Here is a 17,806-nt window from a genome sequence, read left to right on the forward strand (position 1 = left end):
TTGAATCGAAGTTTCTAAAAAAAATAGTTTAATGGCAGAATCTATAGAGACCATATCAACCGAGTCCGTAAGTAATCCAGCGAGTACAAGCAACTCTAGGCATTGGACCCCGGTGTCCCATGCTAAGTTCGAGGTAGAAAAGTTTGATGGAAGCAGCAACTTCGGCATGTGGAGATGCGAAGTTAAAGATATGCTTGTCCAGATGAACCTGTACTTCACTCTGGGAGACAAACCAGATGACCTAGATGGGATAGAATGGGAGAAAGTGAATCTCCTGGCCTGCAGTTCCATCCGACTTTGCCTTGCAAAAGAGGAGAAGTGCGCCTTCATAGAATATGATATTGCGAAGGACTTTTGGAAGGCACTGGAAGATAAGTTCATGACAAAGAGCATTGAGAACCGGCTCTACTTGAAGAAGAGGTTGTTTCGTTTCGACTACAAGAAAGGTATTTCGATGAACGAACACCTAAACAATTTCAACAAAATTCTCACCGATTTGAAAATTTTGGATGATCACATTGGTGATGAATATAAAGCACTGTTATTGTTGAATTCCTTGCCTGACTCATATGATTATCTCACTACCACTTTACTGTATAGTAAAGAAAAGATCAAGTATGTTGATGTTGCAAATGCCTTGGTAAACAATGAGTTCAGAAGGAAAGATAAGTCTGTAAATAGGGACTCAGCATCTGAGGCATTGACAGTTAGAGGCAGAACAAATAACAGGAGATATACAGGGCGAGGAAAGTCTCGCTCAAAATCCAAAGGAAAATCATCAGACAGAAAACGTCTTGCAAAAGACGAGTGTGCTGCTTGTCACCAGAAGAGGCATTTGGCAAAAGATTGTCCCAATAAAGACAAGAAAGAAGAAAAGGTAAACGTTGCACGAGATGGAGATAATGGTGAAAGATCAGCCTTCACAATTTCATCATATGGCCAGTCCGATGAATGGATTATAGATTCCGGATGTTCCTACCACATGTGTCCTAACAAGCAGTGGTTCTCGAGCTTACGAGAGTTCGATGGAGGAGTTGTGCTGATGGGCAACGACCAAGCTTGCCAGACAAAGGGGATTGGAACAATTCGACTGAAGATACATGATAAAACAATCAGAGTTCTTGAAGATGTTCGGTATGTACCAGCTTTGACAAGGAATCTCATCTCAGTGGGAGTTTTAGACTCCAAAGGTTACAGAGTAACTATGGAAGGTGGAGTCCTCAAAGTTGTTCGAGGAGCATTTGTTGCAATGATGGGTACTCGACAGGGAAATTTATATTTCCTAGATGGTTCTACAGTCACAGAGAGAGTGGCTGTCTCCACCAGCTCAAAAGATGATGCATCGGACACTTCCAGACTTTGGCACATGCGCCTAGGGCATGTCGGTGAGAAGGCTTTACAAGGGTTGCTTGTAAAGCAAGGCCTGTTGAAAGGCGCCAAAACAGGGAAGCTTGAGTTCTGCGAGCATTGTGTACTAGGCAAGCAAACAAGAATCAAGTTTGGTACTGCTATTCATCGTACCAAAGGGATTCTAGACTATGTTCACACCGACGTATGGGGTCCTTCCAAGAATGCTTCGTTGGGAGGTAAACACTACTTTGTGTCGTTCATTGATGATTTCTTAAGAAGAGTTTGGATTTACACAATGAAGCACAAAGATGAAGTCTTAGACATCTTTCTTATGTGGAAGAAGATGATTGAGACCCAGACAGGCAGAAAGATCAAGAAGCTCAGATCTGACAATGGTGTGGAATACACATCAGATCCCTTCTTTGAGGTTTGCCAGAATGCAGGGATAGTGAGACATTTCACAGTTCTTGGAACACCGCAGCAAAATAGAGTTGCAGAACGCATGAACCGCACTTTGGTGGAAAATGTCCAGTGTATGCTGTCACATTCTGGATTGAGCAAGGCATTTTGGGGCGAGGCATTGAACTATGCTCGTCATCTTGTCAACAGACTACCTACTGCAGCACTAGATGGCAAGACTCCCATGGAGGTATGGTTAAGAGTGCCAGCTACTGATTATGACCAGTTACGTATCTTCGGATGTCCAGCTTATTTTCATGTTACAGAATCTAAGTTGGATCCAAGAGCCAAGAAAGCCATCTTCTTGGGCTTCAGTGACGGTGTCAAGGGATACAGACTCTGGTGTCCTGAATCAAAGAAAGTTGTCACTAGAAGAGACGTTACCTTTGATAAGTCTACAATGCTAATGCAGCTAAATCCTCAATAGAATGAGGAAGCATTGAAGAAGTCAGTGCAGGTGGAGTTTGAGACTCCAGCAAAGACTAGTCAGCTAATCAACCATCCTAAAGAAATCTCAGTGGATAGCTCTGAAGAGAGTTCAGATGAAAATGAAGATCCAGAGGCCTCACAACAATCAGAACCCATTGCAATCAGGAAAGGAAAAAGGGTTACTAAGCAACCTGGTTGGATGACCGATATGCTAGCCTATGCACTTCCAATCATTGAAGACAATGTTCCTTGCACTTTCAAAGAAGCCGTGCAGCATGCAGAAAGTGTCAATTGGAAGGAGTTTGTGGATGAAGAGATTGGGTCACTTCACAAGAACCAGACTTGGGAGTTGGTGCAACTTCCAAAAGGCAAGAAAGCAATTGGGTGTAAGTGGGTTTACACCAAGAAAGAAGGCATCCCAGGCAGAGACAACATCAGATTCAAAGTTAGATTGGTAGCTAAAGGCTATGCTCAGAAGGAAGGAATAGACTACAATGAGGTATTCTCACCTGTTGTGAAGCACACGTCTGTTCGTATCTTGCTAGCTTTGGTTGTACAGTTTGATCTCGAGCTCGCCCAACTCGATATCAAAACTACTTTCTTACATAGAGATGTTGAAGAGGAGATATACATGTCCTAGCCAGATGGTTTCAAAGTTGCTGGAAAAGAGAATTGGGCCTGTAAGCTGAACAAATCGTTGTACGGGTTGAAGCAATCCCCAAGACAGTGGTACAAAAGATTTGATCGGTTCATGATGGAGAAAGAATACACAAGAAGTCAATTTGATCATTGTGTATGTTTCCGTAAGCTTCCCGACGGTTCCTTCATCTATTTGCTCTTATATGTAGATGATATGCTGATTGCATCTAAGAGCAAGGTGGAGATTGACAAACTCAAGGCACAGTTAGCAAGAGAGTTTGAAATGAAGGATTTGGGAGAAGCAAAGAAAATTCTACGCATGGAGATCAAGAGAGACAGGAAGAAGGGCACGGTTTGTCTGACACAAACCCAGTATCTAAAAAAGGTGTTAGACAGATTTGGCATAAATGGGAAAACAAAAGCTGTGAGTACACCATTGGCCCCTCATTTCAAGCTCAGTGCTTCGATGTCTCCACGCACAGAAGAAGAACGGAAGCATATGGCACAAGTTCCATATGCAAATGCAGTTGGTGCATTAATGTATGCTATGGTTTGTACAAGGCCTGACATCTCACATGATGTGAGTATGGTAAGCAGGTATATGCATGATCTAGAAAAAGATCACTGGTTGGCAGTGAAATGGATCCTAAGGTACATACATGGCACAGTTAATTTGGGATTGAAGTTCAAAAGAGATAACCGACTTGGACAGAATCTGGTTGGATATGTGGACTCAGATTATGCTGGTGACTTGGGCAAACGCTGATCAACAATAGGGTATTTATTTACGCTTGCTAAAGGGCCGGTGAGTTGGAGGTCAATGCTTCAGTCAACGGTGGCTTTGTCTACTACAGAGGCAGAGTACATGGTAGTGATAGAAGCCTTTAAGGAAGCTATTTGGCTACATGGGTTAATTGAGGACTTTGGTATTGTTCAGAAGCACGTTGAGGTGTTCTGTGACAGTCAGAGTGCCATTTGTTTGGCAAAGAACCAGGTTCATCATTCCCGCACCAAGCACATTGATGCCCGTTTCCATTTCATCCGAGAAATTGTGAATGAAGGGGATATTCTGCTTCAAAAGATTAGTACTGCAGATAATCCGGCTGATATGCTCACAAAAGTGGTTTTTGGGATCAAGTTCCAACATTGTTTGGACTTGGTCAACATCTCTCAGAACTAAGCACCTTCGGGTACAAGGCAGTGTTGATCGATCACTATAGACAGAGGGCAAAGGCATGACAGTCAAGGGCATCTCAGCAGGGGGTGCAGGACATCCAATCAGGGGGTGTATGATATCTTGGTTACACAAGTTCAAGCATAGCAGGTGAAGACATCCGAGACAAGAAGCGTGGAAGAGATCTGTGGGAGATAGGAGCAGAGGCTCTCTCCAAATCAGAGAGTGATGTGAGTTGAGTTGAGGATGTAGGATTCCCTCCTCCTTTTTGTATCTCTGGTGTATTATCTCTAGCTTCAGGAGATGCAGACTATGTTGAATTTTGGGCGTGACAAGATTAGCATCAGTGTGTGCAATAGATCACCTCACATGGGTTGAGGGGGTGATTTGTTGATATCACCCCATGTGAAAGGGGTGATTTCCTTCCAGTGTGAAGTCGGCTGCAACATTCCTCCATTGCGGCTGCCAACCGACAAGCCGCCATGGTTGACAATCCACCTTCGTTGAACAACAGCTGGCCATGTGCAAGGCCAGCCAGCTCCCTCCCTTTTCATGTATAAATAGAGGTAGAGAGAGCAGAGAGATTACAGTGAGTGGTGAGCTCAAGAGTGATTACAGAGAGAGAATACAGAGTGTTGTAATTCTTTGTTCCATATAGTAAATCCGCTGCCCGTGGACGTAGGCGACTTGCCGAACCACGTTAAATCTCTTGTGTTATTGCTTGTGTGTGTGTCCTGGTGTGCCCCCGATCCACAACAAAAACTGCGCCTGATTGCTGGCCAACCATCTCCATTAGCATGCACTATTTGATACAATAGCAATTCTATGTACTTTGTTTTAAATAAAATGTTCACTTAATGATATTTAATTGTACAAATATTATCGTCACATTTCTCTAGTGATAATTTCACAATAAATAGCATTTTCCTTAAAGGAGTATTGCAAAATCTATTGAAAATAGAGAAATTAATTACATAACAAGAGGTATAGATAGGTAAGGTCTCTCAACAATGCTAATTACACATATCATTTTCCCATACTCTAGTGTCAAAAAAATAAAAATAAATAAATAAATAAACTTTATTTATGTGCACAAGAAAATTTGAGTACGCTACATTTTCTTTCGACGTTTTTTTGAAACGTCACATAGATGATTTTTTTTTTCACACACAATATATATATATATATATATTAAAGTTACATAATGCTGTGTGTTGTCTTAATAAAAATACAATAAATTTTATGGTACACCCTCTTTGGGGTGTGTATCATATGTTCAGTTATAATATTTGTAATATTTGATTATGACATATTGAAATGTTATTTATGATTCATTGTGATGCTGGTCATGAAATTATTTTGATTATGATCCAATTTTTTTTTTTTATTATACCTTATATAATGTTTAGTTATAACTCGTATTTTTTTAAGTTATGACTTCCATAGAATTCGGTTATGACATTTATAAAAATGAAACCCAACTACGTTATAACTTGCTTGTGGTACACCCTGTACCATAGTATTACCCTAAAAACACAGGTAATGCTATGCAAGTAATGTCATTTGTGAGTTTAATTATCATAAATCATATAACTTAATACTGTGAGAATCACAACTAAAAAAAAAAAAAATTGAGTTATAACCAAACATCACTTGAGGTATAGTTCATAATCAAAATTATGTCATAACCAATATCACAATATGATAAAACTAACAATACAATAGATCATAATCATAGACACAAAAATCATAACTAAATGTGCATATGATACACATCCTAGAATTTCTCCTAAGAACACATCCTACAACTGTGTCATTTAATAAGACTCTGCCTAACCAATGAGATTAGGTCAATTAGCCAAAACTCTTGCATCTTACTAGGTGGTTAGTAATTTGAATCGCCCACATGCGTGTATGTTTTATTACCCATATATTAATTGAGGTTTTATCTCCCACTCTGAGAGTATTCTTTGTAATAGTTTGTTTTATTTGATATTCATTACTAAAATTATAATTCATTGAGTTTTATGATAATATTTTGTATAAATCAATTCTAAAAAAAAGAAAATAAAAAATAGGATTGTGCCTCCACTTCTCATGACCCCTCCATCTTCTCCCCTCTCTCCGCTTCTCTTACTCTTTCTACCATTTGACATTTGCTCATGGTTCTTTGCCTTGTGTATGCTTGATCCTTGTAGTCATTGTTCACTTCCTCAACTTGGAAACCTTCATCTTTGACCCTGTCTTCACTCTGTACTCTTCATTTTCCATACCTTGCTCTCTTTCCTAAGAAGTTTCTTATTGTGATTATTCTTGATTGAATCAAGAACGGATCTCATTCCGTTGAAATTCAAATCTACAAAGTTTGTTAGGGTTGGACTCTCAAGTCATTGTTTGTAGAAATAGAGATTTCTTATTGCGATAATATTGATTGAATCAAAGTTCCAAATCTTGAAATGCAAATCCACCAATTTTGTTAAGATTTTTGTTGGAGATTTCAATGTACCTACTCAGGAAATTGAAACTTTGTCCAAACATTTTGATTTTGACCTAGAGATTTGCAAATTTCATATTTGTGCAACTTTTAGATATTTATGTATTTTTGTTTTATTCGTTCAAATATGGTTAGAAACTTTTTTCAAAAAAATAGTAATTATGATAATAGATAAACGAACAAAACAATCATTTATTTATGAAATGGCAAAATAAAATCCATCGCTTTGTTTGGTTGTGTTTTCAAATTACATTTCTGCCCTCTCACTCCCGCTTCACGTTTGGATACGACTTTGAAAATAGAATTCCACCATATCATTCAAAATGCAATTCGACTTCTCGTTTGGTAGCGTTGTTCTTCATTTCTCCACTTTCAATGTATTCAGTCTTCTTCCTTTCTAAAAAGCTTCCATGTTCATCATCTCTGAAAAGGTTCACGTGCAAAAAGAAATACACAGGTGAACTGATCTACTCGTCTTTCTCTGTTTCAAAGATCAGGGCTGACGATTCGTCACGGGTAGTGTTCATTGTGAACTCCGACCATTTTATAAATTATGTCTGTGAATCCGCTCCCTACTCATACCATCTCCCACAAATCAAGTGAGTTACAATTTGTGTGTTGTGGAAGATTCATTCTACGGGCAACCAAACAACGACGACACCGAGGTCAAATAAATCACAAATTTGTTTCAAATATTTTCTTACAGGTCACTAATTTTCTGAATCATCCCTAATTTTATTCCCAAATTTTTTTTTTTGTCTTAGGTCAAATTTATCAAACCTATTCTCGAATCAGACGACTACCAAAGAGTCGCAAATTCAGTCACTGTACCCACTCCATCACCAGTGATAATTATTCAACTCCCACTAATCTGGTACGTATATCCTTCAATCATCTGTTATGCAAAAATAAGTAGTTTCTGTTTTACATCAATATGTTGTGTTATTACAAGATGACTACATATTAAACAAATTTTCTTCTCGTATATATTTTAGTGGATGCTGGTAAATGACTAAGGCCGACTATTCATGTAGCCACTTTTTAATTCAGTTTCACCAACAATGGTAAGCGTTATCATGTTGTCAAACATTATTTTATAATTATGCTCTTACTGTGATGTAGATGAAACAATATGTCATCCGACACAGAAAACAATGCAATGGAGATCTCATTAGAGGATGATGGGGTTATTGAAGATTTTATAGATTTTTTGATGATTGCTTTAATGCATGACCATATCAACGCGTCAAGTAGTAGGCCACCGCAGTGAACTTGTCCATTCAAAGGTGATAATTACATCTTCAGCTTATTAAACAGCCATCCAGAAACAATGATGGACATTATGCGAATGGATGCACAAACATTCATTTTATTGAAAGACACCTTACTCTAAAATGGCTTTATCAATACTGAACATATGCATATCAGTGTCGAGGAATTGCTTGGAATTTTTTTATACACTTTCGCACAAAATGATCACCATTGACTACTGGCAGATAGATTTCAACACTCCACGAAAACAATTTGTCGGCACATCAAAATTGTTATGTGGGCACTGTGCAAGCTTGCATCAACGGTTATCAAACTACGTAACCAAGACGAGATACCGGCAAAAATTTTAAATGACAGGAGGTTTTTTCCCTGGTTCAAGGTATGAATTTAATGATTGTCCTGTAAGTTTTTAATAACAATAAGGGACGATATTTTTTTTTTCTCCTGTTATAAAAGTAATATCCAAGTTTGTTTCGCTTTTAATGTCAAACAAATATCTTTCAATTAGGATTGTGTCGGTGCTATCAATGGCACATTGGTGGATGTATGGGTCCCTGCTTCAAAACAAAATACATTCCGCAGTCGCAAATCTACGGTATCGCAAAATGTACTCGCAGCTTGCGACTTCGACACGTTGTTCACATTTATTAATTCTAGATGGGAAGGTAGTGCTCACGACAACGCTATTTTAGTTGACTCTATTACAAGAGCTGATCTACAGTTCCCACACCCACCCAATGGTGAGTGTCACGAAATAACATACGGTACATTCTTGAAATTATGTTTTTGTACATCTGTTTGACAAAACAATGCATTCATTATTTACATGTAGGCAAGTATTATGTAGTGGATGCTGGTTTCACGAACATGCCTAGATTTCTTGCCCTATTTCGTTCCCAACGCTATCACTTGCAAGAGTTTCATGGCTGTCATTATTCAGGACCCAAGGAATTGTTTAACCATCGACATTCGTCATTACGCAATGTCATAGAAAGAGCATTTGGTGTTCTGAAGAAGCGATTCCTAATATTGCGGTCCATGCCAAATTATAAGTCTACAAGACAAGGCCCTCTCGTGATTGCATGTTATGTACTACACAATTCGATCCGTTTGCATGTAGATATGGACCTATTCTTCATGGAAGCTGATAATGAAATGGCGGCAAAAGCGAAAGCAAACGGGTTTGTTGGAGACCAAGCTGACTATTTTGACATTTCACAACATGGGTTGATGTACCAATCGAACTTTAGGGATGCAATTACTACTGCTATGTGTAGACGTCCCCGAAAGCCCCGGGAGGAACGAGCTCCCGTTCCGTTCATGTTGGAGTCACTACAGCTCAGGACTCTCAAATTTGTCACGGTTCTAAGTCTGAACCAAAGAGTCCAAATCCGGCAAATCGTTTTGAGAAAAACAGATTTTTGAAAGAAGTGCCAAACATGGACTGCTTTGCCAGATACAAAGTCGCCACCTAAATGTTTTTTTTAATGGGAAATTTAGGAAACCCTGACTCGGTGCCAAAGGCCACGTGTCCGTCATCACCAAAGTTGCCTCGGCTCGAGAACTTGGGTACGATTGGGGAAGGTCACTTCGTGAGCACCCCCGCTCGCCCGATCAAAGATCGGCCTCTACTAACCGTGATATCTATTTTTGAAAACTTTGTGTGTTCTTATTCCGGTTATTAGCCTAGGTTACTATGTGATGCACACAGCATATAAGTATAGACTGGGTCGCCCGAATTGGAATAAAACATTTCATGTTTGTTTATTTGAAAGGTGGTTTGCTACTCGCAAGTAGGCTTAAAATGCAGATTTTGCCAGCCGCAGGTGGGCTTAGAAAAGATGGTTTTGCCACTATCTAGTGGGCTTAAAACTCACAGTCAATGATTTGTTCCAATCTAAGTAACCCAACCTTCACCCACAGGCATTCAGGCAGTTATATCACGTAAGCATATAGCCTCATGGTAAGCATGCTATTCATGGCGGCACTCACACGCATGCAAGGATGCTAAAGCATAAAACTCACCAAGTACTCCAAGCCAAAAAAAAAGAGACTACATTAGAAATCATGCATGATCCTAAGTATACAGAAATGCCTAATGCAACACATGTAAGAATGCAAACTATAGCAGGCTCGGCTATTCTAAACATGGTATATGAAATGCTACAACTAATCATGTATTCAACTTGGAATTGAAATACAAATGCAGTTAGCATGATGCGTTGAGCCCGGTGCATGCAAAACAGATGAATGATGCAAACATGCTGTCATACTGTATGCTAATTTAAATATGCCCTAACATAACCATCATAAGCTGGTAAATAAAAGGGAAGAAAGACGTGGGGTTGGAAGACATACATCACACTTACGCACACTTATTACAATTATGCCCTCGCACAGAAGGTCCGAATAAATAATACGGTCCCAAATAAAAGAATATTACAGTCCAAATATTACAGTCCGAATAATGTACAAATTCCTAATTAATTAATAAATCAACTAAGAAGATAAATAAAACTGGCATGCAAGCCAGGGACTGCCTTGCTTCTGATGGATGATGCATGTCCGGGTTGTCTTGCGTGAAAATCCACTGGGATGCCCCAATTAGCCTCTGTTTTGTGATTTTTCTTGGAAAGCGCGCCAAACTCCAGAAGTTTGCTGATTCTTCATTTGCTGCAACAGAGAGCAGGAAAGGGGCATAGCAATGTATTTTCACAGATATATGCATGCCTCGATCCTCGTGCCACCAATCACACATATCGATGCATGATGGCAGAGGAGTCAAAATGTGCAACTTAATATAGAATGAATGAACGTGTAAACACAACAAGAACCTAACTCCATCATGGATAATCCGGAGCGTCGGTGACTGGGGATGGAGACACGTTCCGTCACTCGGAGTACGAAACACACCTCGTTTCCCGTGCCCGGGCTAACTCCTATTCCGAACACGATGCAATATGCATGACATGCATGAAATGCAACTAAGATACAATCCTAACATACACAATGCTATGGAATGACATGCCTCGAAATGCGTGCACACGGGCACGCAAACCGAGAAAATACATGAATGCGATCTAAGATACAACCTAGTATACACTATGCTGTGAAAATGAGATGCCTCTAAATGCGTGCACACAGGCATGCAAACCGAGGCAATGACATACGCAATGCGAATGACATGGAAATATGATATGGACTTACACTGACATGAGAGAGCCTCAGCCACACTCACATAAGAGGCCGATGTATGAAAATGAAGTGCCTCGAAGTGCGTGCACACGGGCACGCAAACCGAGGCAATGGCATACGCAATGCAATATGGCTAAAGTGGCATATAGAATGCAACATGGACTTACACTAACATGAGAGAGCCTCAGCCACACTCACATAAGAGGCCGGTGAATGAAAATGAAGTGCCTCGAAATGCGTGCACATGGGCACGCAAACCGAGACGATGGCATACGCAATGCAATGGCATGGAAATGATATGCAAACATGCTAATGGAATTCCAGCACTGAAAAGTGGGGGAAAACAGCCCCGAAATGAGGTGAAAGCACACCCGATGCATGGAATCTCTCCCGAAATGCAAATTAGGCGCGTAGAATGAACTACAGCTATACAAAGCATGCATAATTGGTACATGGAATGAAAAGACAGAAGCAAGGTAGCCCCAAAATAAGCATTTTACCAGTACAAATCATGGCCAAACAGCAAGCAAAGATAGGGCAACAATGGCATGCAAAAATGGCCCTAAACATGAGATATGAAGCAACTCACAGCTGCTGACTCCAAATAGGTTAGGACCCTTCAACAACATTAAAGAGGGACCAAAAATAAGCCACTTTACAGAACTGTAAAAACCCTAAAAACAAACATAGATATGGCTAAGCTCTTATGCAAGAAAAAGGGCCAAAAGGTGGCCAAAGAGGCAAGTGGTATATGCAAAGCCCAAAATGAAAAGTTCCCTTCTACACCATTGAAGAGGGACCAAAAATATGCATATTTACAGAACTGTAAAAACCCCAAAACAGTATACAAACATGCTAGAAATGCAATGCAAAATGAGGCTCAAAAGTGGCTATAACACAAAGTATACAAAATATTCATCAAACAGCCAAATACCCTTAATAAAACATGTTAAGAAGGTCAAAATAAGACTTTTTCTAGATCTATAAAACGCCCAAAAATGGAAGCATAATGGGCTGCCAAGACATGCAAGAAATGGGGACCAAAGAGGGATATAAAGGCAAGTATAGCATGGAGGTCCCAAACAGTGTTGAGCCCTTCTTCAATGTTGAAGAGGGGCTCAAAATAAGTCTATTTTTAGTTCTGTAAAATGCCCAAAAATGGAAGCGTAATGGGCTGCCAAAGCATGCAAGAAAATGGCATTCAAGGGAGATATTGAAGCAAGTGCAAGATGGGGGGCTCAAACAGGGTTGAGCCCTTAATAAAACAAGAAAATGAGCTCAAAAGAAGGCCACTTTCAGTTAGGACCGGAGCTCAAAACAATAAGCATGTATGGCTAAGAAATGTTGCAAAATTAAGCTCAAAAGAGGGGAAATAGGACTTACCTTTGAAGACAAGTCTTGGATGCTCCTTGGCTTGAGTTTGCAGCACCCTTAGGCCTTGGAGAACACCTTCAAACTTCTGGAATGGAGGATGGAAGGGTGGGGGTTGGTGGTGTAGAAGAAATGGTGGTGTTGGACTTGGAGGTTTTCAAGGAAATGAGAGAGATGAAGGAGGATTTGTGTATCAAGGCTTGAAGACTAATTTTTCTAACCCCTCCACCAATGCTTGCAGCTGGTTATATGGACCAAAAGGAGGGGGAGCATGGAAGGAAAGGGTGGGGGAAAAGGACCAAGGCTTTCCCCCACAAAATATCCCCGGATACAGATATTTATGGGGAACAACAGCTATACAGCTGTAAAGTGACACTTGAGAGGATCATGGCCGGCCACCTTTTGGACTTGCAGGTGGCCGGCCGGCCACCTCCCCTAGCCGGCCGGCTAGGGGTCAAAAGGGTCAACTTGATTTAGTGGCCGGCCACCACAAAAAGGTGGCCTCCCAGGTCTCCTCTTCACAACCCTGTGGTTCGAATTTGGAAACTCTAAAACAGGAGAGAGAACAAGCCATTTTTAGGAGGGGTTCAAAAGGGTCAAATGGAATTAGTGGTCGGCCACCAACTTTTAGGGTCCTCCCATGTGTGTGCAACACAAATATGTGGTTTGGGGTTGAAGAAAGTGGCCCCAAGGTGTTCAACATTGGCTCGAGAGTGAGAAAAACGGGCGTCGGAGGGCGAAATTGGAATATAACTGGTTGCTAAGATAATTGCTGGCCTCCCACCCTCCAGTGACCTTCCCGGTGATGAAACGGAGGCACCTGCCAAAAATGAACGAAAACCAATGCAAAACGAATGCTCGGGGGCCAAAACACGCAGCCCGAGGCCCCGAAAACTGGCTGTTAGGCACCGGGAGTGGTGTTCGACCACGAAGTGGGTCTCTCAGACCTCAGTGTCCCTCAAAAGGGAGTAAATAAGATGTATGCCAAAAACTGGAGCAATAGGAGATGGTTAAGCGGTCCCGAACCGAGGCACACGGCCTGACGGCTCCGAAAACCGGGAACCGGGCTCCGAAATGGGAAAAATGGCCTACAGCCACAAAATGTAGCCCACGGGCACTGAGAGATGGTCTACGAGACCTCTCCCTCCCCTCAGGAAAAGAAACAGAGAAAATCGAGCCTGGTTCGCAAACCGAGGCAAAGCACAAAAAAGTCCGGAAGTCCGGAGGCAAGGCTCGCAGCCGAGACTTTGAAACTTCTGAACGAGCACATTATGCAACATCACCAAGCGCCCAATTGGTGACGTCTGAGTCTTAAGGTCGGTCAAAAATGGGGTGTCTACACTATGTGGCAAAATCATGTTGGCCATGGATAGATTTGTGATGTGAACAAGGCAAGTGAATATCGTAGTGACTAATGGTTTTAAATGTATAATTATTTTACTAGTTTCAATCATTATGACACCTTTATTACATAATTTCGCCCACTTTATGTAACTGTGAATTTAATGACTTTTTCCCTCTTTTTGTAGGATAACTAACAATGAGGACAAGTATTGGGCTAAATGGCAATTAAAGGAAATGGAACACAAAGATCATCACATGTTTAATCAACAAAATGTAATTACATGAATGAAGACACTTAAATATGTTGTTGCTGCAATGTATAATATGCAGGGGCAAACATTTTATTGAATTTGATGGTTGAATGATGCATGCAAAAATTGTAGTTTATGATGTTCATTCAGTTTATGATGTTCATTAACTTTTTATTAAAAGAACAAATGTTGGCCATGGATAGATTTGTTATTAATTTTAATTTTTTTATTAATTTGTAGACGACATTTTTTTATTAATTATTTTTTTTTCATTTTATTGAAATGAAGGCTTTGTTATTAATTTTAATTTCTTTTTATTAATTGTTTTTTTGTTCATGTTATTAACATAATGGTTTTGTTATTAATTTTTGTACCAAATAAGTTTTTATTAATTTTTTTTCCTTTTAGTTAAAAAAAATGTATAATTATTAATTTTTAACTTTTTTTTTATTTCATTTTAGTCGATTTTTTTTTAATTTGTTTTCTTCATTTTATTAAAATAATGGTTTTGTTATTAATTTTAATTTTTTTTATTAATTTGTAGATGACATTTTTTTATTAATTTATTTTTTTTCATTTTATTGAAATGAAGGATTTGTTATTAATTTTAATTTCTTTTTATTAATAGTTTTTTTGTTCATGTTATTAACATGATGGTTTTGTTATTAATTTTTATACCAAATAAGTTTTATTAATTTTTTTTCCTTTTTGTTAAAAGAAATGTATAATTATTAATTTTTAACTTTTTTTATTTCATTTTAGCCAATTTTTTTTTATTAATTTTTTTTTCATTTTATTAAAATAATGGTTTTGTTGTTAAATTTAATTTTTTTTATTAATTTGTAGACGACATTTTTTTATTAATTTATTTTTTTCATTTTAAAACAATTTGAAGGCTTTGTTATTAATTTTAATTTCTTTTTATTAATTGTTTTTTTGTTCATGTTAACATAATGGTTTTGTTATTTTGAGATATTATGCCAAATAAGTTTTTATTAATTTTTTTTCCTTTTTATTAAAAAAATTTATAATTATTAAATTTTATCTTTTTTTATTTCATTTTAGCTGTTTTTTTTTTAATTTGTTGCCCCATTTTTTTTATTTCTTGCCCCATTTTTAATTTTTTTTAATTTTATTAAAATAATGCTTTTGTTATTAATTTTAATTTTTTTATTAATTCGTAGACGTTTTTAATTTTAATTTTAATTTTTTCATTTTATTGAAATGAAGGCTTTGTTATTAATTTTAATTTCTTTTTATTAATTCTTGTGTGATTTGTTTTTTAATTTCATAATATAACTCACAAATTGTTATAACATTGTCACTGGTTAATTTTATCGTGCAAAAAAAAAAAAATACTGTTCATAATGTCAATACAAAATATTACAACAAAATAACAAAACAAAATAACCACAACAAAATGAGAAAACAAAATAACCACAACAAAATAAGAAAACAAAATGTAACGACAGCATGTGTGAACCATTTAAACGCTCATCGAAACAAGTTAAGCATCATTGTCAGGTGGTGGTGGAGGTGAAGAGAAGTAGTGATGGTACACCTAAATGACTCGATGGTCAATCTGATTAATGCAATTGCTTGCCACTTCATCACGTCTTCCTGAGTCTACACGAAACTCACTAAATTGTTAAATTAGTGAGTTTTGAACGGCGGCAAATTCATCGAATCGAGTACCCAATGTATCAACCTGATTAGCCATTTGTTGTTCCCATTGTAGGCGTTGATTGTACAGTTCTTGTTCCAACGCTAAATAATCAGTCCAGTATTGGGGTTGTTCATTTGGTGGCATGGCATTGTCATTGGATTCTTCCTCATCAGGTATTGGTTCATTTTCAGAATTAATAGAGCCCAGTAAGTTTTCAGCACCACCAGCTCAGGTCAGTGTGTACTCATAAATTGGTGAAGTGATTCTCACATCTACTTCACCTTCAATGTTGACATGATGCGCTTTGAAGATTTTGGTTAACAAAGCTCCAAAAGGTAGTGACCGGCCACTAAGAGTACCAAGATTTGCAACCATCATTTCTTTCAGTAATATGTAGCATAAATCTAATGTTTGTCCAATTTCAAAACAATATAACAAATAAACATTAAAACTTGGAACAACATCAAAATGTCTTTTTTTGGGAGTGACATTTTCAACTATCCATCGATGAAGAATATGAAGGTGGGGTTTTAAATGTTTTGCTTGTAAATTAGTGCTGGTAAATCGGTTCTCACAAATTGTGCTATAAACCTCAGTTAGATCATCAACAATGTTAGCTAACTGACCCTCAGTTTGAAAATGGCATTGCAAATCTCCTGTTTCAACTCCAATAATTTGTGTGAAAGTGCAAGGGTTTAGTGTGATTACTTTCCCCTTCACATAAGAGGTCAGACTGCACTGTTCCACTTGTCCCTCAGTAGATCTCAAGTGAAGGTAAAATAAATATACAAGACGAGGATATACGTTATGTAGTAAATTAGTTAAAGGTAACCATCCCATCGTATCCAGTCTACCAAGCAATAGTGGATCATATTGAGAAGGTAGATTTACCTTTCTCCTCGTAACAATTGGTTGATTAGCAAAATTTGAATAAGCTTGTTCGTGATTGTATGTGAGAAAATCAACAGTTGTATAGCGATGATGTTGTTGCTGTGGTTCACGTTGTGCAGGATTAGAGGTTTCGCCACGTTCGGGTCTTGCTCTTTTTGTTTTCGGCATGATGACTGCAAAAGTTATGGAAAATGTATGAAAAATGTATAGCAGAATGTATGATGTTGGTGTGAAAAAAAAAAGGAACAAATAGGCAAACTGAGCCTCTGCTAAAAGGCAACCAACAGATAGCGAAACTGAGTGCAAAAGGCAAACTGGTGGCTGAAACCGAATGATCGGCCGAATGACTGGCCGGTTGACTAGCGAGATGACCGGCCGATTGTCCCGTATGATTTTTCGCCTTCCTGTAACTCAACTCTGAAGCTATCAAGAATATGAAACTGTGGTTCAAACTAACCTCTTATGAAAGCTCTTCTCTGTTCTTTCACACGAATATCTACATTGAATGTAGTCAATATTGTAGGGTGAAGAAGTTGCTGAAGTTGTTGGAATGAGATGATGAAGGTGGTGTGGTTAAACAAATGTAGAGATACTGACTTATATAAAGGCTCAGGTCCAGAAGGGTGTTTTTTTTTTTTTTTTTCTTACTTACTTTTCATTTCTTTAGTATACTGATCATTTTTTTTCTTACTTATTTTTCATTTCTTTCGTACACTGATTACTGACAATCTGTGCTCATTTTTGGCTTCTTTTTTCTTTTCCTTTATCGAACAGTGATCAACTGACACCCAGCAGAGGAGGGGGTGGGTCTATTGGATGAGTGAAATTACACTATTACCCTTTTCATTTTATTCTTACATAACAACCTGCCATTCTATGAAAGAGAGGCGAATTGGTCATTTTGTAGACAAATATCATTCAATGGCCCCCAATTATATGAGCTTCACGGGTAGGTGAGAGTTAGGTGTGAGAGACAATAATGAACCTACAAAAAGATACGATTTTTTTTATTAAATTAATAAAATTTAATAAATGAAAAAATGTTAATAATGTTTGGTAACGTTTACGTTTTGGTTTGTATTTAAAAAAATTGAGCACACTGATTTTTGTTAATTTTTATCACTATGTAATCTCCAAACTTGTTGACTTCAACAAAATTTTTGAAAAATATTAAAAACGCATTGCACAAAATGTTTGTACAGGCCAAAAAATGAATTGACATAAAATAATTGACATAGAAGTTATTTCAAAGAAAAAATTATTTAAAAAAA

Source organism: Camellia sinensis, chromosome 7, assembly GCF_055761805.1.
Source record: "Camellia sinensis isolate YWXY chromosome 7, ASM5576180v1, whole genome shotgun sequence".
NCBI lineage: Eukaryota > Viridiplantae > Streptophyta > Magnoliopsida > Ericales > Theaceae > Camellia > Camellia sinensis.